General features: G+C 49.0%; 15 non-coding genes across 15 annotated transcripts; all 15 read right to left on the bottom strand.

Moving 5' to 3' along the window:
- Positions 1-736: 736 nt before the first annotated feature.
- On the bottom strand, positions 737-810 carry TRNAK-CUU. The gene has a single exon. It is a non-coding gene; the product is annotated as a tRNA-Lys (tRNA).
- A 1,433-nt stretch (positions 811-2,243) lies between these two features.
- Positions 2,244-2,316, bottom strand: TRNAK-CUU. The gene has a single exon. It is a non-coding gene; the product is annotated as a tRNA-Lys (tRNA).
- A 669-nt stretch (positions 2,317-2,985) lies between these two features.
- On the bottom strand, positions 2,986-3,058 carry TRNAK-CUU. Its single transcript has one exon. It is a non-coding gene; the product is annotated as a tRNA-Lys (tRNA).
- Positions 3,059-3,722: 664 nt separating this feature from the next.
- TRNAK-CUU lies at positions 3,723-3,795 on the bottom strand. Its single transcript has one exon. It is a non-coding gene; the product is annotated as a tRNA-Lys (tRNA).
- A 1,432-nt stretch (positions 3,796-5,227) lies between these two features.
- TRNAK-CUU lies at positions 5,228-5,300 on the bottom strand. Its single transcript has one exon. It is a non-coding gene; the product is annotated as a tRNA-Lys (tRNA).
- Positions 5,301-5,969: 669 nt separating this feature from the next.
- On the bottom strand, positions 5,970-6,042 carry TRNAK-CUU. Its single transcript has one exon. It is a non-coding gene; the product is annotated as a tRNA-Lys (tRNA).
- Positions 6,043-6,706: 664 nt separating this feature from the next.
- TRNAK-CUU lies at positions 6,707-6,779 on the bottom strand. Its single transcript has one exon. It is a non-coding gene; the product is annotated as a tRNA-Lys (tRNA).
- Positions 6,780-8,217: 1,438 nt separating this feature from the next.
- On the bottom strand, positions 8,218-8,290 carry TRNAK-CUU. Its single transcript has one exon. It is a non-coding gene; the product is annotated as a tRNA-Lys (tRNA).
- A 669-nt stretch (positions 8,291-8,959) lies between these two features.
- Positions 8,960-9,033, bottom strand: TRNAK-CUU. The gene has a single exon. It is a non-coding gene; the product is annotated as a tRNA-Lys (tRNA).
- Positions 9,034-9,696: 663 nt separating this feature from the next.
- Positions 9,697-9,769, bottom strand: TRNAK-CUU. The gene has a single exon. It is a non-coding gene; the product is annotated as a tRNA-Lys (tRNA).
- A 678-nt stretch (positions 9,770-10,447) lies between these two features.
- TRNAK-CUU lies at positions 10,448-10,520 on the bottom strand. The gene has a single exon. It is a non-coding gene; the product is annotated as a tRNA-Lys (tRNA).
- Positions 10,521-11,189: 669 nt separating this feature from the next.
- TRNAK-CUU lies at positions 11,190-11,262 on the bottom strand. The gene has a single exon. It is a non-coding gene; the product is annotated as a tRNA-Lys (tRNA).
- A 665-nt stretch (positions 11,263-11,927) lies between these two features.
- TRNAK-CUU lies at positions 11,928-12,000 on the bottom strand. The gene has a single exon. It is a non-coding gene; the product is annotated as a tRNA-Lys (tRNA).
- Positions 12,001-13,434: 1,434 nt separating this feature from the next.
- Positions 13,435-13,507, bottom strand: TRNAK-CUU. Its single transcript has one exon. It is a non-coding gene; the product is annotated as a tRNA-Lys (tRNA).
- A 7,563-nt stretch (positions 13,508-21,070) lies between these two features.
- On the bottom strand, positions 21,071-21,143 carry TRNAK-CUU. The gene has a single exon. It is a non-coding gene; the product is annotated as a tRNA-Lys (tRNA).
- Positions 21,144-26,159: the final 5,016 nt, after the last annotated feature.

Genomic DNA, 26,159 nt, shown 5'->3' with positions numbered 1-26,159 from the left:
CAGCCCAGCATGGGGCTTGAACCCATGACCCTGAGATTAAGTCTCATGCTCTACCGACTCAGCTAGCCAGGCTTAGGTTACAGAGTGTTTTGAAGAGGGTGTGTCTTTCCGCTATAACATGGATGGCGCATAACAAATCAGCAGCACAACCCAGATAGGTCACGCTGGATACCTCCGTGAGACACCCTATTACCTACACCTTGACCAGCTCGTAATTCAGCCCAGGTCCATGCCTCCCAAACCTAGGCCGTTGAGCCTCTGTATCTGCCTCCTCAGCTCGTAATTCAGTCCAAATCCATGGCTTCAATAATTAGGCTGTTGAGCCGCATCCTTGGCTGCAAAAGGAATTAAATTGCATGGAGTGCATGCCCTAGATCTAAGTCTCTAGTCAGCTGATAGAGAAAATCGAAAAGGAACTCACCTTATCCGCTCAGCATCTCTCTGTAGTAAAACCACCTCTGTTCAGATCCAGCAAGTTACCTGATTCCAGTTACTTCCCTCTCCTTTTCATCTGTAAGGTTTCCATGACTTTAAGCCACCATTGTGGGTGACCCCCAGAAAATCCAAAAGGAACTCACCTTACTTCATCACTAAGTTAAAACCACCTCTATTCAGATCAAGCAAATTACCGGCTTCCATCTACTTCCTAAGGTTTCCATGACTTTGTTGGCAAACATTGAGGATGACCCCCACCTATGCCTCTTTCCAACCTCCTCTCTGTTAAAAGGTCTGTAGCCACCCAGCATGGGGCTTGAACCCATGACCCTGAGATTAAGAGTCTCATGCTCTACCTGACTGAGCTAGCCAGGCTTATGTTACAGAGTGTTTTGAAGCCGGTGTGTCTTTTCACTATAACATGGATGGCACATAACAAATCAGCTGCACAACCCAGATAGGTCAGGCTGGATACCTCCGTGAGGCACCCTATTACCTACACCTTGACCAGCTCATAATTCAGCCCAGGTCCATGCCTCCCAAACCTAGGCCATTGAGCCTCCGTATCTGCCTCCATAGCTCATAATTCAGTCCAAATCCATGGCTTCAATAGGCTGTTGAGCCGCGTCCTTGGCTGCAAAAGGAATTAAACCGCATTGAGTGCATGCCCTAGATATAAGTCTGTAGTCAGCTGATAGAGAAAATCGAAAAGGAACTCACCTTACCCGCTCAGCATCTCTCTGTAGTAAAACCACCTCTGTTCAGATCCAACAAGTTACCTGATTCCAGTTACTTCCCTCTCCATTTCATCGGTAAGGTTTCCATGACTTTTCGCCACCATTGTGGGTGACCCCCAGAAAATCCAAAAGAAACTCACCTTAACCCGTCACCATCTCACTATGGTAAAACCACCTCTGTTCAGATCCAGCAAGTTACCTGATTCCAGCTACTTCCTTCTCCTTTTCATCTGTAAGGTTTCCATGACTTTTTTGGCCAACATTGAGGGTGACCCCCACCTATCTGCTTCTTTCCAACCTGCTCTCTGTTAAAAGGTTGGTTGCCGCCCAGCCTGGGGCTTGAATCCACGACCCTGAGATTAAGAGTCTCATGATCTACAGACTGATCTAGCCAGGTTTAGGTCACTGTGTGTGTTGAAGAGGGTGTGTCTTTCTGCTACAACATAGATGGTGCATAGCAAATCAGCAGCAGAACCCAGATAGGTCAGGCTGGATACCTCCCTGAGGCACCCTATTACCTACACCTTGACCAGCTCATTATTCAGCCCAGGTCCATGCCTCCCAAACCTAGGCCATTGAGCCTCCGTATCTGCCTCCATAGCTCATAATTCAGTCCAAATCCATGGCTTCAATAACTAGGCTGCTGAGCCGCGTCCTTGGCTGCAAAAGGAATTAAACTGCATTGCGTGCATGCCCTAGATCTAAGTCTCTAGTCAGCTGATAGAGAAAATCAAAAAGGAACTCACCTTATTCGCTTAGCATCTCTCTGTAGTAAAACCACCTCTGTTAGGATCCAGCAAGTTACCTGTTTCCAGTTACTTCCCTCTCCTTTTCATCTGTAAGGTTTCCATGACTTTTCGCCACCATTGTGGGTGACCCCCAGAAAATCCAAAAGGAACTCATCTTACACTGTCACTATGGTAAAACCACCTCTGTTCAGATCCAGCAAGTTACCTGATTCCAGCTACTTCCTTCTCCTTGGTAAGGTTTCCATGACTTTGTTGACAAACATTGAGGATGACCCCCACCTATGCTTCTTTCTAACCTCCTCTCTGTTAAAAGGTCTGTAACAGCCCAGCATGGGGCTTGAACCCATGACCCTGAGATTAAGAGTCTCATGCTCTACCGACTGAGCTAGCCAGGCTTAGGTTACAGAGAGTTTTGAAGAGGGTGTGTCTTTCCGCTATAACATGGATGGCGCATAACAAATCAGCAGCACAACCCAGATAGGTCAGGCTGGATACCTCCGTGAGGCACCCTATTACCTACACCTTGACCAGCTCGTTATTCAGCCCAGGTCCATGCCTCCCAAACCTAGGCCATTGAGCCTCCGTATCTGCCTTCTCAGCTCGTAATTCAGTCCAAATCCACGGCTTCAATAACTAGGCTGTTGAGCCGCGTCCTTAGCTGCAAAAGGAATTAAACCGCATTGTGTGCATGCCCTAGATCTAAGTCTGTAGTCAGCTGATAGAGAAAATCGAAAAGGAACTCACCTTATCCGCTCAGCATCTCTCTGTAGTAAAACCACCTCTGTTCAGATCCAGCAAGTTACCTGCTTCCAGATACTTCCTTCTCCTTGGTAAGGTTTCCATGACTTTTTGCCACGATTGTGGGTGACCCCCCAGAAAATCCAAAAGGAACTCACCTTACTTCATCACTATGGTAAAACCACCTCTATTCAGATCAAGCAAGTTACCTGCTTCCAGCTACTTCCTTCTCCTTGGTAAGGTTTCCATGACTTTGTTGGCAAACATTGAGGATGACCCCCACCTATGCTTCTTTCCAACCTCCTCTCTGTTAAAAGGTCTGTAACAGCCCAGCATGGGGCTTGAACCCATGACCCTGAGATTAAGAGTCTCATGCTCTACCGACTGAGCTAGCCAGGCTTAGTTTACAGAGTGTTTTGAAGAGGGTGTGTCTTTCCGCTATAACATGGATGGCGCATAACAAATCAGCAGCACAACCCAGATAGGTCACGCTGGATACCTCCGTGAGACACCCTATTACCTACACCTTGACCAGCTCGTAATTCAGCCCAGGTCCATGCCTCCCAAACCTAGGCCGTTGAGCCTCTGTATCTGCCTCCTCAGCTCGTAATTCAGTCCAAATCCATGGCTTCAATAATTAGGCTGTTGAGCCGCATCCTTGGCTGCAAAAGGAATTAAATTGCATGGAGTGCATGCCCTAGATCTAAGTCTCTAGTCAGCTGATAGAGAAAATCGAAAAGGAACTCACCTTATCCGCTCAGCATCTCTCTGTAGTAAAACCACCTCTGTTCAGATCCAGCAAGTTACCTGATTCCAGTTACTTCCCTCTCCTTTTCATCTGTAAGGTTTCCATGACTTTAAGCCACCATTGTGGGTGACCCCCAGAAAATCCAAAAGGAACTCACCTTACTTCATCACTAAGTTAAAACCACCTCTATTCAGATCAAGCAAATTACCGGCTTCCATCTACTTCCTAAGGTTTCCATGACTTTGTTGGCAAACATTGAGGATGACCCCCACCTATGCCTCTTTCCAACCTCCTCTCTGTTAAAAGGTCTGTAGCCGCCCAGCATGGGGCTTGAACCCATGACCCTGAGATTAAGAGTCTCATGCTCTACCGACTGATCTAGCCAGGTTTAGGTCACTGTGTGTTTTGAAGAGGGTGTGTCTTTTGCTACAACATAGATGGTGCATAGCAAATCAGCAGCACAACCCAGATAGGTCAGGCTGGATACCTCCGTGAGGCACCCTATTACCTACACTTTGACCAGCTCATAATTCAGCCCAGGTCCATGCCTCCCAAACCTAGGCCATTGAGCCTCTGTATCTGCCTCCTCATCTCGTAATTCAGTCCAAATCCATGGCTTCAATAGGCTGTTGAGCCGCGTCCTTGGCTGCAAAAGGAATTAAACCGCATTGAGTGCATGCCCTAGATATAAGTCTGTAGTCAGCTGATAGAGAAAATCGAAAAGGAACTCACCTTACCCGCTCAGCATCTCTCTGTAGTAAAACCACCTCTGTTCAGATCCAACAAGTTACCTGATTCCAGTTACTTCCCTCTCCTTTTCATCGGTAAGGTTTCCATGACTTTTCGCCACCATTGTGGGTGACCCCCAGAAAATCCAAAAGAAATTCACCTTAACCCGTCACCATCTCACTATGGTAAAACCACCTCTGTTCAGATCCAGCAAGTTACCTGATTCCAGCTACTTCCTTCTCCTTTTCATCTGTAAGGTTTCCATGACTTTTTTGGCCAACATTGAGGGTGACCCCCACCTATCTGCTTCTTTCCAACCTGCTCTCTGTTAAAAGGTTGGTTGCCGCCCAGCCTGGGGCTTGAATCCACGACCCTGAGATTAAGAGTCTCATGATCTACAGACTGATCTAGCCAGGTTTAGGTCACTGTGTGTTTTGAAGAGGGTGTGTCTTTCTGCTACAACATAGATGGTGCATAGCAAATCAGCAGCAGAACCCAGATAGGTCAGGCTGGATACCTCCCTGAGGCACCCTATTACCTACACCTTGACCAGCTCATTATTCAGCCCAGGTCCATGCCTCCCAAACCTAGGCCATTGAGCCTCCGTATCTGCCTCCATAGCTCATAATTCAGTCCAAATCCATGGCTTCAATAACTAGGCTGCTGAGCCGCGTCCTTGGCTGCAAAAGGAATTAAACTGCATTGCGTGCATGCCCTAGATCTAAGTCTCTAGTCAGCTGATAGAGAAAATCAAAAAGGAACTCACCTTATCCGCTCAGCATCTCTCTGTAGTAAAACCACCTCTGTTAAGATCCAGCAAGTTACCTGTTTCCAGTTACTTCCCTCTCCTTTTCATCTGTAAGGTTTCCATGACTTTTCGCCACCATTGTGGGTGACCCCCAGAAAATCCAAAAGGAACTCATCTTACCCTGTCACTATGGTAAAACCACCTCTGTTCAGATCCAGCAAGTTACCTGATTCCAGCTACTTCCTTCTCCTTGGTAAGGTTTCCATGACTTTGTTGACAAACATTGAGGATGACCCCCACCTATGCTTCTTTCTAACCTCCTCTCTGTTAAAAGGTCTGTAACAGCCCAGCATGGGGCTTGAACCCATGACCCTGAGATTAAGAGTCTCATGCTCTACCGACTGAGCTAGCCAGGCTTAGGTTACAGAGTGTTTTGAAGAGGGTGTGTCTTTCCGCTATAACATGGATGGCGCATAACAAATCAGCAGCACAACCCAGATAGGTCAGGCTGGATACCTCCGTGAGGCACCCTATTACCTACACCTTGACCAGCTCGTTATTCAGCCCAGGTCCATGCCTCCCAAACCTAGGCCATTGAGCCTCCGTATCTGCCTTCTCAGCTCGTAATTCAGTCCAAATCCACGGCTTCAATAACTAGGCTGTTGAGCCGCGTCCTTAACTGCAAAAGGAATTAAACCGCATTGTGTGCATGCCCTAGATCTAAGTCTGTAGTCAGCTGATAGAGAAAATCGAAAAGGAACTCACCTTATCCGCTCAGCATCTCTCTGTAGTAAAACCACCTCTGTTCAGATCCAGCAAGTTACCTGCTTCCAGATACTTCCTTCTCCTTGGTAAGGTTTCCATGACTTTTTGCCACGATTGTGGGTGACCCCCCAGAAAATCCAAAAGGAACTCACCTTACTTCATCACTATGGTAAAACCACCTCTATTCAGATCAAGCAAGTTACCTGCTTCCAGCTACTTCCTTCTCCTTGGTAAGGTTTCCATGACTTTGTTGGCAAACATTGAGGATGACCCCCACCTATGCTTCTTTCCAACCTCCTCTCTGTTAAAAGGTCTGTAACAGCCCAGCATGGGGCTTGAACCCATGACCCTGAGATTAAGAGTCTCATGCTCTACCGACTGAGCTAGCCAGGCTTAGTTTACAGAGTGTTTTGAAGAGGGTGTGTCTTTCCGCTATAACATGGATGGCGCATAACAAATCAGCAGCACAACCCAGATAGGTCACGCTGGATACCTCCGTGAGACACCCTATTACCTACACCTTGACCAGCTCGTAATTCAGCCCAGGTCCATGCCTCCCAAACCTAGGCCGTTGAGCCTCTGTATCTGCCTCCTCAGCTCGTAATTCAGTCCAAATCCATGGCTTCAATAATTAGGCTGTTGAGCCGCATCCTTGGCTGCAAAAGGAATTAAATCGCATTGAGTGCATGCCCTAGATCTAAGTCTCTAGTCAGCTGATAGAGAAAATCGAAAAGAAACTCATCTTATCCGCTCAGCATCTCTCTGTTGTAAAACCACCTCTGTTCAGATCCAGCAAGTTACCTGATTCCAGTTACTTCCCTCTCCTTTTCATCTGTAAGGTTTCCATGACTTTAAGCCACCATTGTGGGTGACCCCCAGAAAATCCAAAAGGAACTCACCTTACTTCATCACTAAGTTAAAACCACCTCTATTCAGATCAAGCAAATTACCGGCTTCCATCTACTTCCTAAGGTTTCCATGACTTTGTTGGCAAACATTGAGGATGACCCCCACCTATGCTTCTTTCCAACCTCCTCTCTGTTAAATGGTCTGTAGCCACCCAGCATGGGGCTTGAACCCATGACCCTGAGATTAAGAGTCTCATGCTCTACCGACTGAGCTAGCCAGGCTTATGTTACAGAGTGTTTTGAAGCCGGTGTGTCTTTCCACTATAACATGGATGGCGCATAACAAATCAGCTGCACAACCCAGATAGGTCAGGCTGGATACCTCTGTGAGACACCCTATTTCCTACACCTTGACAAGCTCATAATTCAGCCCAGGTCCATGCCTCCCAAACCTAGGCCGTTGAGCCTCCGTATCTGCCTCCTCAGCTCGTAATTCAGTCCAAATCCATGGATTCAATAACTAGGCGGTTGAGCCGCGTCCTTGGCTGCAAAAAGGAATTAAACCGCATTGAGTGCATGCCCTAGATATAAGTCTGTAGTCAGCTGATAGAGAAAATCGAAAAGGAACTCACCTTACCCGCTCAGCATCTCTCTGTAGTAAAACCACCTCTGTTCAGATCCAACAAGTTACCTGATTCCAGTTACTTCCCTCTCCTTTTCATCGGTAAGGTTTCCATGACTTTTCGCCACCATTGTGGGTGACCCCCAGAAAATCCAAAAGAAACTCACCTTAACCCGTCACCATCTCACTATGGTAAAACCACCTCTGTTCAGATCCAGCAAGTTACCTGATTCCAGCTACTTCCTTCTCCTTTTCATCTGTAAGGTTTCCATGACTTTTTTGGCCAACATTGAGGGTGACCCCCACCTATCTGCTTCTTTCCAACCTGCTCTCTGTTAAAAGGTTGGTTGCCGCCCAGCCTGGGGCTTGAATCCACGACCCTGAGATTAAGAGTCTCATGATCTACAGACTGATCTAGCCAGGTTTAGGTCACTGTGTGTTTTGAAGAGGGTGTGTCTTTCTGCTACAACATAGATGGTGCATAGCAAATCAGCAGCACAACCCAGATAGGTCAGGCTGGATACCTCCCTGAGGCACCCTATTACCTACACCTTGACCAGCTCATTATTCAGCCCAGGTCCATGCCTCCCAAACCTAGGCCATTGAGCCTCCGTATCTGCCTCCATAGCTCATAATTCAGTCCAAATCCATGGCTTCAATAACTAGGCTGCTGAGCCGCGTCCTTGGCTGCAAAAGGAATTAAACTGCATTGCGTGCATGCCCTAGATCTAAGTCTCTAGTCAGCTGATAGAGAAAATCAAAAAGGAACTCACCTTATCCGCTCAGCATCTCTCTGTAGTAAAACCACCTCTGTTAAGATCCAGCAAGTTACCTGTTTCCAGTTACTTCCCTCTCCTTTTCATCTGTAAGGTTTCCATGACTTTTCGCCACCATTGTGGGTGACCCCCAGAAAATCCAAAAGGAACTCATCTTACCCTGTCACTATGGTAAAACCACCTCTGTTCAGATCCAGCAAGTTACCTGATTCCAGCTACTTCCTTCTCCTTGGTAAGGTTTCCATGACTTTGTTGACAAACATTGAGGATGACCCCCACCTATGCTTCTTTCCAACCTCCTCTCTGTTAAAAGGTCTGTAACAGCCCAGCATGGGGCTTGAACCCATGACCCTGAGATTAAGAGTCTCATGCTCTACCGACTGAGCTAGCCAGGCTTAGGTTACAGAGTGTTTTGAAGAGGGTGTGTCTTTCCGCTATAACATGGATGGCGCATAACAAATCAGCAGCACAACCCAGATAGGTCAGGCTGGATACCTCCGTGAGGCACCCTATTACCTACACCTTGACCAGCTCGTTATTCAGCCCAGGTCCATGCCTCCCAAACCTAGGCCATTGAGCCTCCGTATCTGCCTTCTCAGCTCGTAATTCAGTCCAAATCCACGGCTTCAATAACTAGGCTGTTGAGCCGCGTCCTTAACTGCAAAAGGAATTAAACCGCATTGTGTGCATGCCCTAGATCTAAGTCTGTAGTCAGCTGATAGAGAAAATCGAAAAGGAACTCACCTTATCCGCTCAGCATCTCTCTGTAGTAAAACCACCTCTGTTCAGATCCAGCAAGTTACCTGCTTCCAGATACTTCCTTCTCCTTGGTAAGGTTTCCATGACTTTTTGCCACGATTGTGGGTGACCCCCCAGAAAATCCAAAAGGAACTCACCTTACTTCATCACTATGGTAAAACCACCTCTATTCAGATCAAGCAAGTTACCTGCTTCCAGCTACTTCCTTCTCCTTGGTAAGGTTTCCATGACTTTGTTGGCAAACATTGAGGATGACCCCCACCTATGCTTCTTTCCAACCTCCTCTCTGTTAAAAGGTCTGTAACAGCCCAGCATGGGGCTTGAACCCATGACCCTGAGATTAAGAGTCTCATGCTCTACCGACTGCAGCTAGCCAGGCTTAGTTACAGAGTGTTTTGAAGAGGGTGTGTCTTTCCGCTATAACATGGATGGCGCATAACAAATCAGCAGCACAACCCAGATAGGTCACGCTGGATACCTCCGTGAGACACCCTATTACCTACACCTTGACCAGCTCGTTATTCAGCCCAGGTCCATGCCTCCCAAACCTAGGCCGTTGAGCCTCTGTATCTGCCTCCTCAGCTCGTAATTCAGTCCAAATCCATGGCTTCAATAATTAGGCTGTTGAGCCGCATCCTTGGCTGCAAAAGGAATTAAATCGCATTGAGTGCATGCCCTAGATCTAAGTCTCTAGTCAGCTGATAGAGAAAATCGAAAAGGAACTCACCTTATCCGCTCAGCATCTCTCTGTAGTAAAACCACCTCTGTTCAGATCCAGCAAGTTACCTGATTCCAGTTACTTCCCTCTCCTTTTCATCTGTAAGGTTTCCATGACTTTAAGCCACCATTGTGGGTGACCCCCAGAAAATCCAAAAGGAACTCACCTTACTTCATCACTAAGTTAAAACCACCTCTATTCAGATCAAGCAAATTACCGGCTTCCATCTACTTCCTAAGGTTTCCATGACTTTGTTGGCAAACATTGAGGATGACCCCCACCTATGCTTCTTTCCAACCTCCTCTCTGTTAAAAGGTCTGTAGCCACCCAGCATGGGGCTTGAACCCATGACCCTGAGATTAAGAGTCTCATGCTCTACCGACTGAGCTAGCCAGGCTTATGTTACAGAGTGTTTTGAAGCCGGTGTGTCTTTTCACTATAACATGGATGGCGCATAACAAATCAGCTGCACAACCCAGATAGGTCAGGCTGGATACCTCCGTGAGGCACCCTATTACCTACACCTTGACCAGCTCATAATTCAGCCCAGGTCCATGCCTCCCAAACCTAGGCCGTTGAGCCTCTGTATCTGCCTCCTCATCTCGTAATTCAGTCCAAATCCATGGCTTCAATAGGCTGTTGAGCCGCGTCCTTGGCTGCAAAAGGAATTAAACCGCATTGAGTGCATGCCCTAGATATAAGTCTGTAGTCAGCTGATAGAGAAAATCGAAAAGGAACTCACCTTACCCGCTCAGCATCTCTCTGTAGTAAAACCACCTCTGTTCAGATCCAACAAGTTACCTGATTCCAGTTACTTCCCTCTCCTTTTCATCGGTAAGGTTTCCATGACTTTTCGCCACCATTGTGGGTGACCCCCAGAAAATCCAAAAGAAACTCACCTTAACCCGTCACCATCTCACTATGGTAAAACCACCTCTGTTCAGATCCAGCAAGTTACCTGATTCCAGCTACTTCCTTCTCCTTGGTAAGGTTTCCATGACTTTGTTGACAAACATTGAGGATGACCCCCACCTATGCTTCTTTCTAACCTCCTCTCTGTTAAAAGGTCTGTAACAGCCCAGCATGGGGCTTGAACCCATGACCCTGAGATTAAGAGTCTCATGCTCTACCGACTGAGCTAGCCAGGCTTAGGTTACAGAGTGTTTTGAAGAGGGTGTGTCTTTCCGCTATAACATGGATGGCGCATAACAAATCAGCAGCACAACCCAGATAGGTCAGGCTGGATACCTCCGTGAGGCACCCTATTACCTACACCTTGACCAGCTCGTTATTCAGCCCAGGTCCATGCCTCCCAAACCTAGGCCATTGAGCCTCCGTATCTACCTTCTCAGCTCGTAATTCAGTCCAAATCCACGGCTTCAATAACTAGGCTGTTGAGCCGCGTCCTTAGCTGCAAAAGGAATTAAACCGCATTGTGTGCATGCCCTAGATCTAAGTCTGTAGTCAGCTGATAGAGAAAATCGAAAAGGAACTCACCTTATCCGCTCAGCATCTCTCTGTAGTAAAACCACCTCTGTTCAGATCCAGCAAGTTACCTGCTTCCAGATACTTCCTTCTCCTTGGTAAGGTTTCCATGACTTTTTGCCACGATTGTGGGTGACCCCCCAGAAAATCCAAAAGGATCTCACCTTACTTCATCACTATGGTAAAACCACCTCTATTCAGATCAAGCAAGTTACCTGCTTCCAGCTACTTCCTTCTCCTTGGTAAGGTTTCCATGACTTTGTTGGCAAACATTGAGGATGACCCCCACCTATGCTTCTTTCCAACCTCCTCTCTGTTAAAAGGTCTGTAACAGGCCAGCATGGGACTTGAACCCATGACCCTGAGATTAAGAGTCTCATGCTCTACTGACTGAGCTAGCCAGGCTTAGGTTACAGAGTGTTTTGAAGAGGGTGTGTCTTTCCGCTATAACATGGATGGCGCATAACAAATCAGCAGCACAACCCAGATAGGTCACGCTGGATACCTCCGTGAAACACCCTATTACCTACACCTTGACCAGCTCGTAATTCAGCCCAGGTCCACGCCTCCCAAACCTAGGCCGTTGAGCCTCTGTATCTGCCTCCTCAGCTCGTAATTCAGTCCAAATCCATGGCTTCAATAATTAGGCTGTTGAGCCGCATCCTTGGCTGCAAAAGGAATTAAATTCGCATTGAGTGCATGCCCTAGATCTAAGTCTCTAGTCAGCTGATAGAGAAAATCGAAAAGGAACTCACCTTATCCGCTCAGCATCTCTCTGTAGTAAAACCACCTCTGTTCAGATCCAGCAAGTTACCTGATTCCAGTTACTTCCCTCTCCTTTTCATCTGTAAGGTTTCCATGACTTTAAGCCACCATTGTGGGTGACCCCCAGAAAATCCAAAAGGAACTCACCTTACTTCATCACTAAGTTAAAACCACCTCTATTCAGATCAAGCAAATTACCGGCTTCCATCTACTTCCTAAGGTTTCCATGACTTTGTTGGCAAACATTGAGGATGACCCCCACCTATGCTTCTTTCCAACCTCCTCTCTGTTAAAAGGTCTGTAGCCACCCAGCATGGGGCTTGAACCCATGACCCTGAGATTAAGAGTCTCATGCTCTACCGACTGAGCTAGCCAGGCTTATGTTACAGAGTGTTTTGAAGCCGGTGTGTCTTTCCACTATAACATGGATGGCGCATAACAAATCAGCTGCACAACCCAGATAGGTCAGGCTGGATACCTCCGTGAGACACCCTATTACCTACACCTTGACCAGCTCATAATTCAGCCCAGGTCCATGCCTCCCAAACCTAGGCCATTGAGCCTCTGTATCTGCCTCCTCATCTCGTAATTCAGTCCAAATCCATGGCTTCAATAGGCTGTTGAGCCGCGTCCTTGGCTGCAAAAGGAATTAAACCGCATTGAGTGCATGCCCTAGATATAAGTCTGTAGTCAGCTGATAGAGAAAATCGAAAAGGAACTCACCTTACCCGCTCAGCATCTCTCTGTAGTAAAACCACCTCTGTTCAGATCCAACAAGTTACCTGATTCCAGTTACTTCCCTCTCCTTTTCATCGGTAAGGTTTCCATGACTTTTCGCCACCATTGTGGGTGACCCCCAGAAAATCCAAAAGAAACTCACCTTAACCCGTCACCATCTCACTATGGTAAAACCACCTCTGTTCAGATCCAGCAAGTTACCTGATTCCAGCTACTTCCTTCTCCTTTTCATCTGTAAGGTTTCCATGACTTTTTTGGCCAACATTGAGGGTGACCCCCACCTATCTGCTTCTTTCCAACCTGCTCTCTGTTAAAAGGTTGGTTGCCAGCCCAGCCTGGGGCTTGAATCCACGACCCTGAGATTAAGAGTCTCATGATCTACAGACTGATCTAGCCAGGTTTAGGTCACTGTGTGTTTTGAAGAGGGTGTGTCTTTCTGCTACAACATAGATGGTGCATAGCAAATCAGCAGCAGAACCCAGATAGGTCAGGCTGGATACCTCCCTGAGGCACCCTATTACCTACACCTTGACCAGCTCATTATTCAGCCCAGGTCCATGCCTCCCAAACCTAGGCCATTGAGCCTCCGTATCTGCCTCCATAGCTCATAATTCAGTCCAAATCCATGGCTTCAATAACTAGGCTGCTGAGCCGCGTCCTTGGCTGCAAAAGGAATTAAACTGCATTGCGTGCATGCCCTAGATCTAAGTCTCTAGTCAGCTGATAGAGAAAATCAAAAAGGAACTCACCTTATCCGCTCAGCATCTCTCTGTAGTAAAACCACCTCTGTTAAGATCCAGCAAGTTACCTGTTTCCAGTTACTTCCCTCTCCTTTTCATCTGTAAGGTTTCCATGACTTTTCGCCACCATTGTGGGTGACCCCCAGAAAATCCAAAAGGAACTCATCTTACCCTGTCACTATGGTAAAACCACCTCTGTTCAGATCCAGCAAGTTACCTGATTCCAGCTACTTCCTTCTCCTTGGTAAGGTTTCCATGACTTTGTTGACAAACATTGAGGATGACCCCCACCTATGCTTCTTTCCAACCTCCTCTCTGTTAAAAGGTCTGTAACAGCCCAGCATGGGGCTTGAACCCATGACCCTGAGATTAAGAGTCTCATGCTCTACCGACTGAGCTAGCCAGGCTTAGGTTACAGAGTGTTTTGAAGAGGGTGTGTCTTTCCGCTATAACATGGATGGCGCATAACAAATCAGCAGCACAACCCAGATAGGTCAGGCTGGATACCTCCGTGAGGCACCCTATTACCTACACCTTGACCAGCTCGTTATTCAGCCCAGGTCCATGCCTCCCAAACCTAGGCCATTGAGCCTCCGTATCTGCCTTCTCAGCTCGTAATTCAGTCCAAATCCACGGCTTCAATAACTAGGCTGTTGAGCCGCGTCCTTAGCTGCAAAAGGAATTAAACCGCATTGTGTGCATGCCCTAGATCTAAGTCTGTAGTCAACTGATAGAGAAAATCGAAAAGGAACTCACCTTATCCGCTCAGCATCTCTCTGTAGTAAAACCACCTCTGTTCAGATCCAGCAAGTTACCTGATTCCAGTTACTTCCCCCTCCTTTTCATCTGTAAGGTTTCCATGACTTTAAGCCACCATTGTGGGTGACCCCCAGAAAATCCAAAAGGAACTCACCTTACTTCATCACTATGTTAAAACCACCTCTATTCAGATCAAGCAAATTACCTGCTTCCAGCTACTTCCTTCTCCTTCGTAAGGTTTCCATGACTTTTCACCACCATTGTGGGTGACCCCCAGAAAATCCAAAAGGAACTCACCTTAACCCGTCACCATCTCACTATGGTAAAACCACCTCTGTTCAGATCCAGCAAGTTACCTGATTCCAGCTATTTCCTTCTCCTTTTCATCTGTAAGGTTTCCATGACTTTTTTGGCCAACATTGAGGATGACCCCCACCTATCTGCTTCTTTCCAACCTGCTCTCTGTTAAAAGGTCAGTTGCCGCCCAGCATGGGACTTAAACCCATGACCCTGATATTAAGAGTCTCATGCTCTACCGACTGAGATAGGCAGGCTTAGATCAGAGAATGTTTTGAAGACAGTGTGTCTTTCCGCTTTCTCCGAGGACAAGCAGGCTGCTTGTTCTCACGACTGGGTGACCTCCGCGTCTGCCCCCACCAACCGGAAGAAGCTTCGCGGGCGGTCCGCACGCAGGGCACGCCCACCGCGCATGCGCGGCCGTCTTCCCGCCCGTGCGCGACCGCTCCCGCCAGTCCTTTTCTTTCCGCGCCTGGAGAGAGTCGTGCTACCGCCGCTCTCTCTTCGTCAGCCCCGGAAAGCCGTCGCGTTTACGCAAATTTTGTTTATTTTTCGTTTAGTTTTGATTGCCGTGCGCTCCGATTTTCTTTTCAAAAAAAAAAAAAAAGTGAGAGCACGCGCTCTATTTTTCCCTCGTTTTCGAGCGGGGGCGTCGCGTTGCGGCCTTGTGGCCGCGCGGTCGATTACTTTAACTTCGCCGACGCGATTTTTCCGTCGATGTCCTCGAAGGTCCCGAGTGGATTTAAGAAGTGTGGTCGGTGCGGCCGGCCGATCTCGCAGACCGACACCCACGCTTGGTGCCTCCAGTGCCTCGGGCCGGAGCACAGAACCGGACTCAGGTTGCGAGGCAAGTTCTGCGGGACCGTCTTTTTGGAACTTGCGACGGCCCCTCAACGTCGACCTCGACGGCATCGGTATCGAAGGCCGGTTCTTCGGTACCAGTATCGATGCCCGAGAAATCGGCACCGATGGCATCGACCCCAGGAGCACAGGTCCCGTCGGCCCGCCGGTCCTCCGCGAGGGTAGGGGTGAGAGGCCGCGTGGGCAATCGGCCCCGGTTACTCCCTCGGCCCATGGCCCTCGGGACCGAACCCTGTCTGACCCGGTTCCTCGGGACCGAGGGGGATCGACCTCCTCCTCCTCCATGCCACCTGGCACTGATGACGGGCACCGCAAGAAATCTAAAAAGCACCGTTATCGGTCGCCTTCCATGCATCCGGCTCTCGGTACCGGAGAGGAGTCGATGCCGAAACGTCCGCATCGAGAGGAAAGGTCCCCCTCGGTAGTGGAGGTACCGACACGTCAGGGTCCCAGCACTTCGGTGCAGTCTCCTGGACCCGACCAGCTTCCGGCACCGACGCCTCTACCGGCCCCCCCGTCTTTCCCGGCAGCGGGCCTGGACGAGTGCCTCCGAGTCATCCTTCCGGGGATCCTGGAAGGGCTGATGCGCCAGGCTGTGCCGGCGCCGGGGGTGCATGCGCCCTCGGCGCCGTTGACTGTGGCGCCGGTGAGCTCTAGCCCGGTGCCGAGGTCGTCGACACCGCCGCCGCTTGCGGCGCCGGTCTCGACCGCCACGCAGGTGGAGTCCCCGTCGACGTCGATGGAGGGAGCTTCGTCCCCGCCGGCGCGGGAGTCCACCGCTCGACGACACCGAGGCCTCGGTGCCTCGACGTCGAGCCGGGCCCGGTTAAGGACTCAGCTACATGAGCTCATGTCCGATACCGATGAAGAGGCCTCGTGGGGGAAGAGGAGGACCCCAGATATTTCTCCTCAGAGGAGTCTGCGGGTCTTCCCTCGGACCCCACGCCTTCACCAGAGAGGAAGCTCTCGCCCCCTGAGAGCCTCTCCTTTGCCTCCTTTGTAAGGGACATGTCTATTTGCATTCCCTTCCCCGTGGTCTCTGTGGATGAGCCGAGGGCTGAGATGCTCGAGGTCCTCGACTATCCATCACCACCTAGAGAGTCATCCACGGTACCGTTGCACAATGTCCTCAAGGAGACACTGCTTCGGAACTGGATGAGACCACTATCTAATCCCATCATTCCCAAGAAAGCAGAGTCCCAGTATAGAATCCACTCGGACCCAGAGTTAATGCGGCCCCAATTGCCCCATGACTCGGCGGTCGTGGATTCTGCTCTCAAGAGGGCACGGAGTTCGAGGGATACCGCCTCGGCGCCCCCGGGGCGGGAGTCTCGCACTCTGGACTCGTTTGGGAGGAAGGCCTACCAATCCTCCATGCTCGTGACCCGCATCCAGTCATACCAGCTCTATACGAGCATCCACATGCGGAACAATGTGAAGCAGCTGGCGGACCTGGTCGATAAGCTCCCGCCGGAGCAGTCCAGGCCTTATCAGGAGGTGGTCAGGCAGCTGAAGGCGTGCAGAAAGTTCCTGTCCAGGGGTATCTATGACAGCTGTGACGTGGCATCTCGTGCTGCGGCCCAAGGTATAGTGATGCGCAGGCTCTCATGGCTGCGTGCCTCTGACCTGGACAACCGCACCCAGCAGAGACTGGCCAACATCCCTTGCCGGGGGGATAATATTTTTGGTGAGAAGGTCGAGCAGCTGGTGGACCAACTGCATCAGCGGGAAACCGCCCTCGACAAGCTCTCCCACCGGGCGCCTTCAGCATCCACCTCAGCAGGTGGACGTTTTTCCCGGGCCCGGCAGGCTGTGCCCTATTCTTTTGCAAAGCGTAGGTACACCCAGCCGGCCCGAAGGCCTCGCCAGGCACAGGGACAGCCCCAGCACGCTCATTCTTGTCAACAGCGTGCGCCTAAGCAGCCCCCTGCGCCTCCACAGCAAAAGCCGGGGACGGGCTTTTGACTGGATCCACGGGAACATAGCCGCCCTCAAAGTGTCCGTACCGGACGATCTGCCGGTCGGAGGGAGGTTAAAATTTTTTCACCAAAGGTGGCCTCTCATAACCTCCGACCTGTGGGTTCTCCAAATAGTGCAGTGCGGATACGCCCTGAATTTGGCCTCCCTGCCACCAAATTGTCCTCCGGGAGCTCAATCCTTCAGCTCCCATCACAAGCAGGTACTTGCAGAGGAACTCTCCGCCCTTCTCAGCGCCAATGCGGTCGAGCCCGTACCACCCGGGCAAGAAGGGCAGGGATTCTATTCCAGGTACTTCCTTGTGGAAAAGAAAACAGGGGGGATGCGTCCCATCCTAGACCTGAGAGGCCTGAACAAATTCCTGGTCAAAGAAAAGTTCAGGATGCTTTCCTTGGGCTCCCTTCTGCCAATGATTCAGAAAAACGATTGGCTATGTTCCCTGGATTTAAAGGACGCATACACTCACATCCCGATACTGCCAGCTCACAGACAGTATCTCAGATTCCGCCTGGGCACACGGCACTTTCAGTATTGTGTGCTGCCCTTTGGGCTCGCCTCTGCCCCACGAGTGTTTACAAAGTGCCTCGTGGTGGTAGCGGCCTACCTACGCAAGCTGGGAGTGCACGTGTTCCCATATCTCGACGATTGGCTGGTCAAGAGCACCTCGGAGGCAGGAGCCCTCCGGTCTATGCAGTGCACTATTCAACTTCTGGAGCTGCTGGGGTTTGTGATAAATTACCCAAAGTCCCATCTCCAGCCAACACAGTCTCTGGAATTCATAGGAGCTCTGCTGAATACCCAGACGGCTCAGGCCTTCCTTCCCGAAGCGAGGGCCAACAACCTCCTGTCCCTGGCTTCGCAGACCAGAGCGTCTCAGCAGATCACAGCTCGGCAGATGTTGAGACTTCTGGGTCATATGGCCTCCACAGTTCATGTGACTCCCATGGCTCGTCTTCACATGAGATCTGCTCAATGGACCCTAGCTTCCCAGTGGTTTCAAGCCACCGGGAATCTAGAAGATGTCATCCGTCTCTCCACCAGTTGCCGCACTTCACTGCTCTGGTGGACCATCCGGACCAATTTGACCCTGGGACGTCCATTCCAAATTCCGCAGCCCACGAAAGTGCTGACGACGGATGCATCTCGCCTGGGGTGGGGAGCCCATGTCGATGGGCTTCACACCCAGGGTCTGTGGTCCCTCCAGGAAAAGGATCTGCAGATCAACCTCCTGGAGCTCCGAGCGATCTGGAACGCACTGAAGGCTTTCAGAGACCGGCTGTCCTACCAAATTATTCAAATTCGGACAGACAATCAGGTTGCAATGTATTACACCAACAAGCAGGGGGGCACCGGATCTCGCCCCTTGTGTCAGGAAGCCGTCGGCATGTGGCGTTGGGCTTGCCAGTTCGGCATGCTCCTCCAAGCCACATACCTGGCAGGTGTAAACAACAGTCTGGCCGACAGACTGAGCAGAGTCATGCAACCGCACGAGTGGTCGCTTCATTCCAGAGTGGTACGCAAGATCTTCCGAGAGTGGGGCACCCCCTCGGTGGACCTTTTCGCCTCTCAGACCAACCACAAGCTGCCTCTGTTCTGTTCCAGACTACAGGCCCACGGCAGACTGGCGTCGGATGCCTTTCTCCTCCATTGGGGGACCGGCCTCCTGTATGCTTATCCTCCCATACCTTTGGTGGGGAAGACCTTACTGAAGCTCAAGCAAGACCACGGCACCATGATTCTGATAGCGCCCTTTTGGCCCCGTCAGATCTGGTTCCCTCTTCTTCTGGAGTTGTCCTCAGAAGAACCGTGGAGATTGGAATGTTTTCCGACTCTCATCTCGCAGAACGACGGAGCGTTGCTGCACCCCAACCTTCAGTCCCTGACTCTCACGGCCTGGATGTTGAGGGCGTAGACTTCACTGCGTTGGGTCTGTCTGAGGGTGTCTCCCGTGTCTTGCTTGCCTCTAGGAAGGATTCCACTAAAAAGAGTTACTTTTTCAAGTGGAGGAGGTTTGTCGTTTGGTGTGAGAGCAAGGCCCTAGAACCTCGTTCTTGCCCTGCACAGAACCTGCTTGAATACCTTCTGCACTTATCAGAGTCTGGCCTCAAGACCAACTCAGTAAGGAATCACCTTAGTGCGATTAGTGCTTACCATTATCGTGTGGAAGGTAAAGCCATCTCTGGAGAGCCTTTAGTACTTCGGTTCATGAGAGGCTTGCTCTTGTCAAAGCCCCCTGTCAAGCCTCCTACAGTGTCATGGGATCTCAACGTCGTCCTCACCCAGCTGATGAAACCTCCTTTTGAGCCACTGAATACCTGCCATCTGAAGTACTTGACCTGGAAGGTCATTTTCTTGGTGGCAGTCACTTCAGCTCGTAGGGTCAGTGAGCTTCAAGCCCTAGTAGCTCATGCTCCATATACCAAATTTCATCACAACAGAGTAGTGCTCTGCACCCACCCAAAGTTCCTGCCGAAGGTGGTGTCGGAGTTCCATCTTAACCAGTCAATTGTCTTGCCAACATTCTTCCCCAGGCCGCATACCCGCCCTGCTGAACGTCAGTTGCACACATTGGACTGCAAGAGAGCATTGGCCTTCTACTTGGAGCGGACACAGCCCCACAGACAGTCCGCCCAATTGTTTGTTTCTTTCGACCCTAACAGGCTAGGGGTCGCTGTCGGGAAACGCACCATCTCCAATTGGCTAGCAGATTGCATTTCCTTCACTTATGCCCAGGCTGGGCTGGCTCTTGAGGGTCATGTCACGGCTCATAGTGTTAGAGCCATGGCAGCGTCAGTGGCCCAGGTGAAGTCAGCCACTATTGAAGAGATTTGCAAAGCTGCGACGTGGTCATCTGTCCACACATTCACATCACATTACTGCCTCCAGCAGGATACCCGACGCGACAGTCGGTTCGGGCAGTCGGTGCTGCAGAATCTGTTTGGGGTGTAAATCCAACTCCACCCTCCAGGACCTGAATTTATTCTGGTCAGGCTGCACTCTCAGTTAGTTGTTCTTCGTAGGTCAATTTTCTGTTGTACCCTCGCCGTTGCGAGGTTCAATTGACCTGGGTTCTTGTTTTGAGTGAGCCTGAGAGCTAGGGATACCCCAGTCGTGAGAACAAGCAGCCTGCTTGTCCTCGGAGAAAGTGAATGATACATACCTGTAGCAGGTGTTCTCCGAGGACAGCAGGCTGATTGTTCTCACCTACCCTCCCTCCTCCCATTTGGAGTTGCGTTTTTATCAATTTTGCTTGTCATTCAACTGGCGGGAGCGGTCGCGCACGGGCAGGAAGACGGCCGCGCATGCGCGGGGTGGGCGTGCCCTGCGTGCGGACCGCCCGCGAAGCTTCTTCCGGTTGGTGGGGGCTGACGCGGACGTTACCCAGTCGTGAGAACAATCAGCCTGCTGTCCTCGGAGAACACCTGCTACAGGTATGTATCATTCACTACAACATAGATGGCGCATAACAAATCAATAGCACAACCCAGATAGGTCAGGCTGGATACCTCCCTGAGGCACCCTATTACTTACACCTTGACCAGCTCATAATTCAGCCCAGGTCCATGCCTCCCAAACCTAGGCCGTTGAGCCTCTGTATCTGCCTCCTCATCTCATAATTCAGTCCAAATCCATGGCTTCAATAGGCTGTTGAGCCGCGTCCTTGGCTGCAAAAGGAATTAAACCGCATTGAGTGCATGCCCTAGATCTAAGTCTGTAGTCAGCTGATAGAGAAAATCGAAAAGGAACTCACCTTACCCGCTCAGCATCTCTCTGTAGTAAAACCACCTCTGCTCAGATCCAGCAAGTTACCTGATTCCAGTTACTTCCCTCTCCTTTTCATCGGTAAGGTTTCCATGACTTTTCGCCACCATTGTGGGTGACCCCCAGAAAATCCAAAAGGAACTCACCTTACTTCATCACTATGTTAAAACCACCTCTATTCAGATCAAGCAAATTACCTGCTTCCAGCTACTTCCTTCTCCTTCGTAAGGTTTCCATGACTTTGTTGGCAAACATTGAGGATGACCCCCACCTATGCTTCTTTCCAACCTCCTCTCTGTTAAAATGTCTGTAGGCGCCCAGCATGGGGCTTGAACCCATGATCCTGAGATTAAGAATCTCATGCTCTACCGACTGAGCTAGCCAGGCTTAGGTCACAGAATGTTTTGAAGATGGTGTGTCTTTCCGCTATAACATGGATGGCGCATAACAAATCAGCTGCACAACCCAGATAGGTCAGGCTGGATACCTCTGTGAGACACCCTATTTCCTACACCTTGACCAGCTGATAATTCAGCCCAGGTCCATGCCTCCCAAACCTAGGTCGTTGAGCTTCCGTATCTGCCTCCTCAGCTCGTAATTCAGTCCAAATCCATGGATTCAATAACTAGGCTGTTGAGCCGCGTCCTTGGCTGCAAAAGGAATTAAACCACATTGAGTGCATGCCCTAGATCTAAGTCTCTAGTCAGCTGATAGAGAAAATCGAAAAGGAACTCACCTTATCCGCTCAGCATCTCTCTGTAGTAAAACCACCTCTGTTCAGATCCAGCAAGTTACCTGATTCCAATTACTTCCCTCTCCTTTTCATCGGTAAGGTTTCCAAGACTTTTCGCCACCATTGTGGGTGACCCACAGAAAATCGAAAAGGAACTCACCTTACCCCATCACTATGGTAAAACCACCTCTATTCAGATCAAGCAAGTTACCTGCTTCCAGATACTTCCTTCTCCTTGGTAAGGTTTCCATGACTTTTCGCCACCATTTTGGGTGACCCCCAGAAAATCCACACGGAACTCACCTTATCCCGTTACCATCTCACTATGGTAAAACCACCTCTGTTCAGATTCAGCAAGTTACCTGCTTCCAGCTACTTCCTTCTCCTTTTCATCTGTAAGGTTTCCATGACTTTTTTGGCCAACATTGAAGATGACCCCCATCTATTTGCTTCTTTCCAACCTGCTCTCTGTTAAAAGGTCTGTAGTTGCCCAGCATGGAGCTTGAACCCACAACCCTGAGATTAAGAGTCTCATGCTGTATAGTCGGAGCTAGCCAGGCTTAGGTCACTGGGTGTTTTGAAGCCGGTGTGTCTTTCCGCTATAACATGGATGGCACATAGCAAATCAGCAGCACAACCGAGATAGGTCAGGCTTCCAGGTATTTGTGACCTGGAATGGCTACTGTTTGAAACAGGATGCTGGGCTTGATGGACCTTTGGTCTTTCCCAGTATGGCAATACTTATATACTCATGTACTAAGCTACTTGATTTTAGATACTTTTGTCTGCTTTCCATCAGTAGGGTCTTCATGAGCTTTTGCTATTACTTAGGTTTTATTTTCCAATATCTTTTCTATGAGGAGGTTGGCAGTACCCAGTGTGGGGCTTTTACTCATTACTCTGGGATTAAGAGTTTCATATTTTTCTGATTTAGCTGTCCAACTTTATATGCAGCTGTAGGTTTTGAGATTGTATGCCTTTCTGCAATCTCTTGGATAGTACTTGGATATCAGCAATGGTAAATGTTTGATAATGAAATGAATTTCTCTTCTGAATGGAATGGGTATCACATCCTGTCTTTGAACATTTATGTATGCTTATATTAACAATATCCAAAAAGTGGTGGAAAAAATATGTATATAGCGAGTTTATTATCGATGTCCCTCCAAACGAGAAGAACCTCCTCACTGGATTGCGATGGGAAAACATAAGTTTATCCCTTATTTTGTAAGAGGCCGGCTGAGAAAAAGTTATTAGCTCAAAAAGCTTTCATCTCTCTTAGCCTGAGTGCTTTCATGGCTTCCTTTAACCACTTCTGCCTTTTTTGGTAGTAAGATTTGCTTGGCATAAAAGCATCTCTAAGAGACATGCTTACTTTATGTATATGGTAGTGCAAGAATTTAACGTCTTGAATTTTTTTCAGCTGGATTTACTGAAAAGTCTTCAAAGAAACATCTACAATGCATTCTCATAAAAGAAACATAATGTAAACACATACTCTGGCCTTCGCTATTTCTTGCTCACTGGCCTACATGCCATCTACTGAAATCCTCTGAACTTGGCCCTTACTTCAGTGTGGATAATTTGCAAATTTCTGTGGTCTCATACATATAGAATATATGTATTGTAGCAAAAGAAAACTGTCTTTTTTCTTGTTCATAATGCCTTATTAGAGTGGCTAAGCACTTGCTAGCTTTTTTTTTCTATTAATTTGGATGTTAACATTCAAGATCTGAGTGCTGTGTTGTTACAGATGTTTTCCACTGTTTCTAGCCATAACAGTCTGTAAATTGAGTTACACAGACTGCTGGTTTAATTGTAGTGCTTTACTATATTCAAGTCCATTTCACCAATCACAAACCTGCAGTGAACTGTGGTAGAACTATTCCTATTTAGCAAAGTTGAATTTTGGTAGGGCAAATGAAAAACATTCTTGCTTGTGAACATGCTAGATAGGGGTTGGGAAAGGAAAGGGGTCAGACTGAAGGCCTGGCTGTATAGAAATGCCTAGAGTAGGATACTGATGTTCAAAGCTGGTTACCTGGGTACTGGCACTGCATCTCAGCAGAACCTGGATAACTGTGGCTCTGATGTTAAATGTTGGTTAGCTTGGTAGTGACCCTGACCCCCAGATATTCAGCCTGCAGCAGTCAGTGTTTTTTTAAACATTGTTCGTTGACAGGTACCTTATCCCCTGATGTTTAGTGCTGGGCTTGGCTGAATATCAGGCCAGCCGGCCCGCATAACTTTTTTTTCTTTACTAAAACCCTGAACCGCCTCAAGCCCCCTCTCCTAACCTGCATCAAGGCCCCCCTCCCCCAAATGAACCCCGCCTCCCAGCCGTGCAGACAGGCCCTCCTCCAGGCCTACCTGTATACCTGGTGGTCCAGCAGGGTCGTTGGGGGCAGGACTACAGCCCCCTCACTCATGCCCCTTGTGGCGTTGGTCTAAAATGGCTGTTGTGACCTCTCATATGCAGCATTTGCAAATGAGGGTTGTTTCACTCCCTCCCTGGGCACCTGTTGCTCGTACCCAGCTATCAGGGAATTATGTCAATATCTCTCAGAAGGGTTAGTCTCCCCTCCCCCATCACCTCCCACAAAGCTAACTTGACTCACTACTTCCTCCTGCCCAGGGGTCCCTGGTCTTCACCTTTACTGTAAGGGTGGGCTCTGGGCCTAACCTCAGATCCAGATAGTTGTCTTATAGTATCTATTTTGGACACTTTTGACAGGCTAGGGAGTCATCACTCTGTGATGGGATATACACCCCATCACATACTTCTCTTCCTTTTTGAAGGATCCTTGGTCCTTCTGCCGCTGCCTTTTCTCCAGGATGCACGCCAGCAGCACCACCCTCCTGGGACAGGTAATTAGTATGGTCTCTACCTGCCTGATGCTCCACTGAGAATTTGTAGGCCTGAAGTGCTAGATACCATTGCATTAGTCTAGCATTGTTCTTCTTTAGGCCCAACCAACTCAGTGGGGCATGGTCTGTTATCAATGTGAAGTGCATACCTAGGAGGTAATACCAGTGGTGGAATATTTTTGTTCTGCATCTGGGAGCTTCTTACTAATATATATGGCCAGGTGTTCTTCTTCCCCTTTTTCTTGGCTCAGGACAGCCCCTAGCCCTACCCCTGAGGTGTCTATTTGTAAGACGAATTTCTTGCCAAAGTCAATGTTCCTTAGAACTAGTGCCTTACACAGGGCTTCCTTTAGGTTTTTAAATGCTTGCTCCGCCGCCCCATCCAAAATCAGTTGGTTTGTCTGGGAGTTCTTTAACAAGGTCGTGAGAGCAGCAGCCTTCCCTGAAAACTGGGGAATGAATTTCTGGGAATTATAGCTACGTCTTGCAAGGTTCCGCGTTAGGAGTTACGGATCAAGAAAGGGATCTGGGTGTCGTCGTCGATGATACGCTGAAACCTTCTGCTCAGTGTGCTGCTGCGGCTAGGAAAGCGAATAGAATGTTGGGTGTTATTAAGAAGGGTATGGAGTCCAGGTGTGCGGATGTTATAATGCCGTTGTATCGCTCCATGGTGCGACCGCACCTGGAGTATTGTGTTCAGTACTGGTCTCCGTATCTCAAAAAAGATATAGTAGAATTGGAAAAGGTACAGCGAAGGGCGACGAAAATGATAGTGGGGATGGGACGACTTTCCTATGAAGAGAGGCTGAGAAGGCTAGGGCTTTCAGCTTGGAGAAGAGACGGCTGAGGGGAGATATGATAGAAGTGTATAAAATAATGAGTGGAATGGATCGGGTGGATGTGAAGCGACTGTTCACGCTATCCAAAAATACTAGGACTAGAGGGCATGAGTTGAAGCTACAGTGTGGCAAATTTAAAACGAATCGGAGAAAATTTTTCTTCACCCAACGTGTAATTAGACTCTGGAATTCATTGCCGGAGAACGTGGTACGGGCGGTTAGCTTGACGGAGTTTAAAAAGGGGTTAGATAGATTCCTAAAGGACAAGTCCATAGACCGCTATTAAATGGACTGGAAAAATTCCTCATTTTTAGGTATAACTTGTCTGGAATGTTTTTACGTTTGGGGAGCGTGCCAGGTGCCCTTGACCTGGATTGGCCACTGTCGGTGACAGGATGCTGGGCTAGATGGACCTTTGGTCTTTCCCAGTATGGCACTACTTATGTACTTATGTACTTATGTACCCTATCATACCCAGGAAGGCCCTCGGTTGTTTATTTGTCCAGGGCATAGCTACAGTCTGAATAGCTTTGAGTTTGGATGGTACTGGCTTTACCAACCATTCCCCACTCAGTGCCTCAGATACTGAATCTCTCTCTGACCTAGGTAAAACTTCTTGGGGTTCGCAGTCAGTTCTGCTCATTGTAAGGACAATCAGACTGCCTCAATGTGTCTCAGGTGACTCTCCCACGTGAATGAAAAAATTACCACATCATCCAAATAGACGTTGGCATACTCCTGATGGGGTCTGTTATGATTCTGTTAGAACTCCGCTAATCAGACAAGGGAATGCTTGGAATTGCTCCTGATTGGCCCGTCAGGGGCTGAGCTGATGTCAGTCTGATCTACTTAAGATTACCTTTCCCTACAACCTCTGCTTTGGCGTTATTCCTTTTTTTGCTGAAGCCTTACCTGCGCTCTGTCTGAGCTTGTAGCTCTGTGCTCTCGTGGAGTTTGATTACT

Source organism: Microcaecilia unicolor, chromosome 2 (genome assembly GCF_901765095.1).
Source record: "Microcaecilia unicolor chromosome 2, aMicUni1.1, whole genome shotgun sequence".
Classification (NCBI taxonomy): Eukaryota; Metazoa; Chordata; class Amphibia; order Gymnophiona; family Siphonopidae; genus Microcaecilia; species Microcaecilia unicolor.
This window is presented reverse-complemented; position numbering and strand designations above follow the sequence as displayed.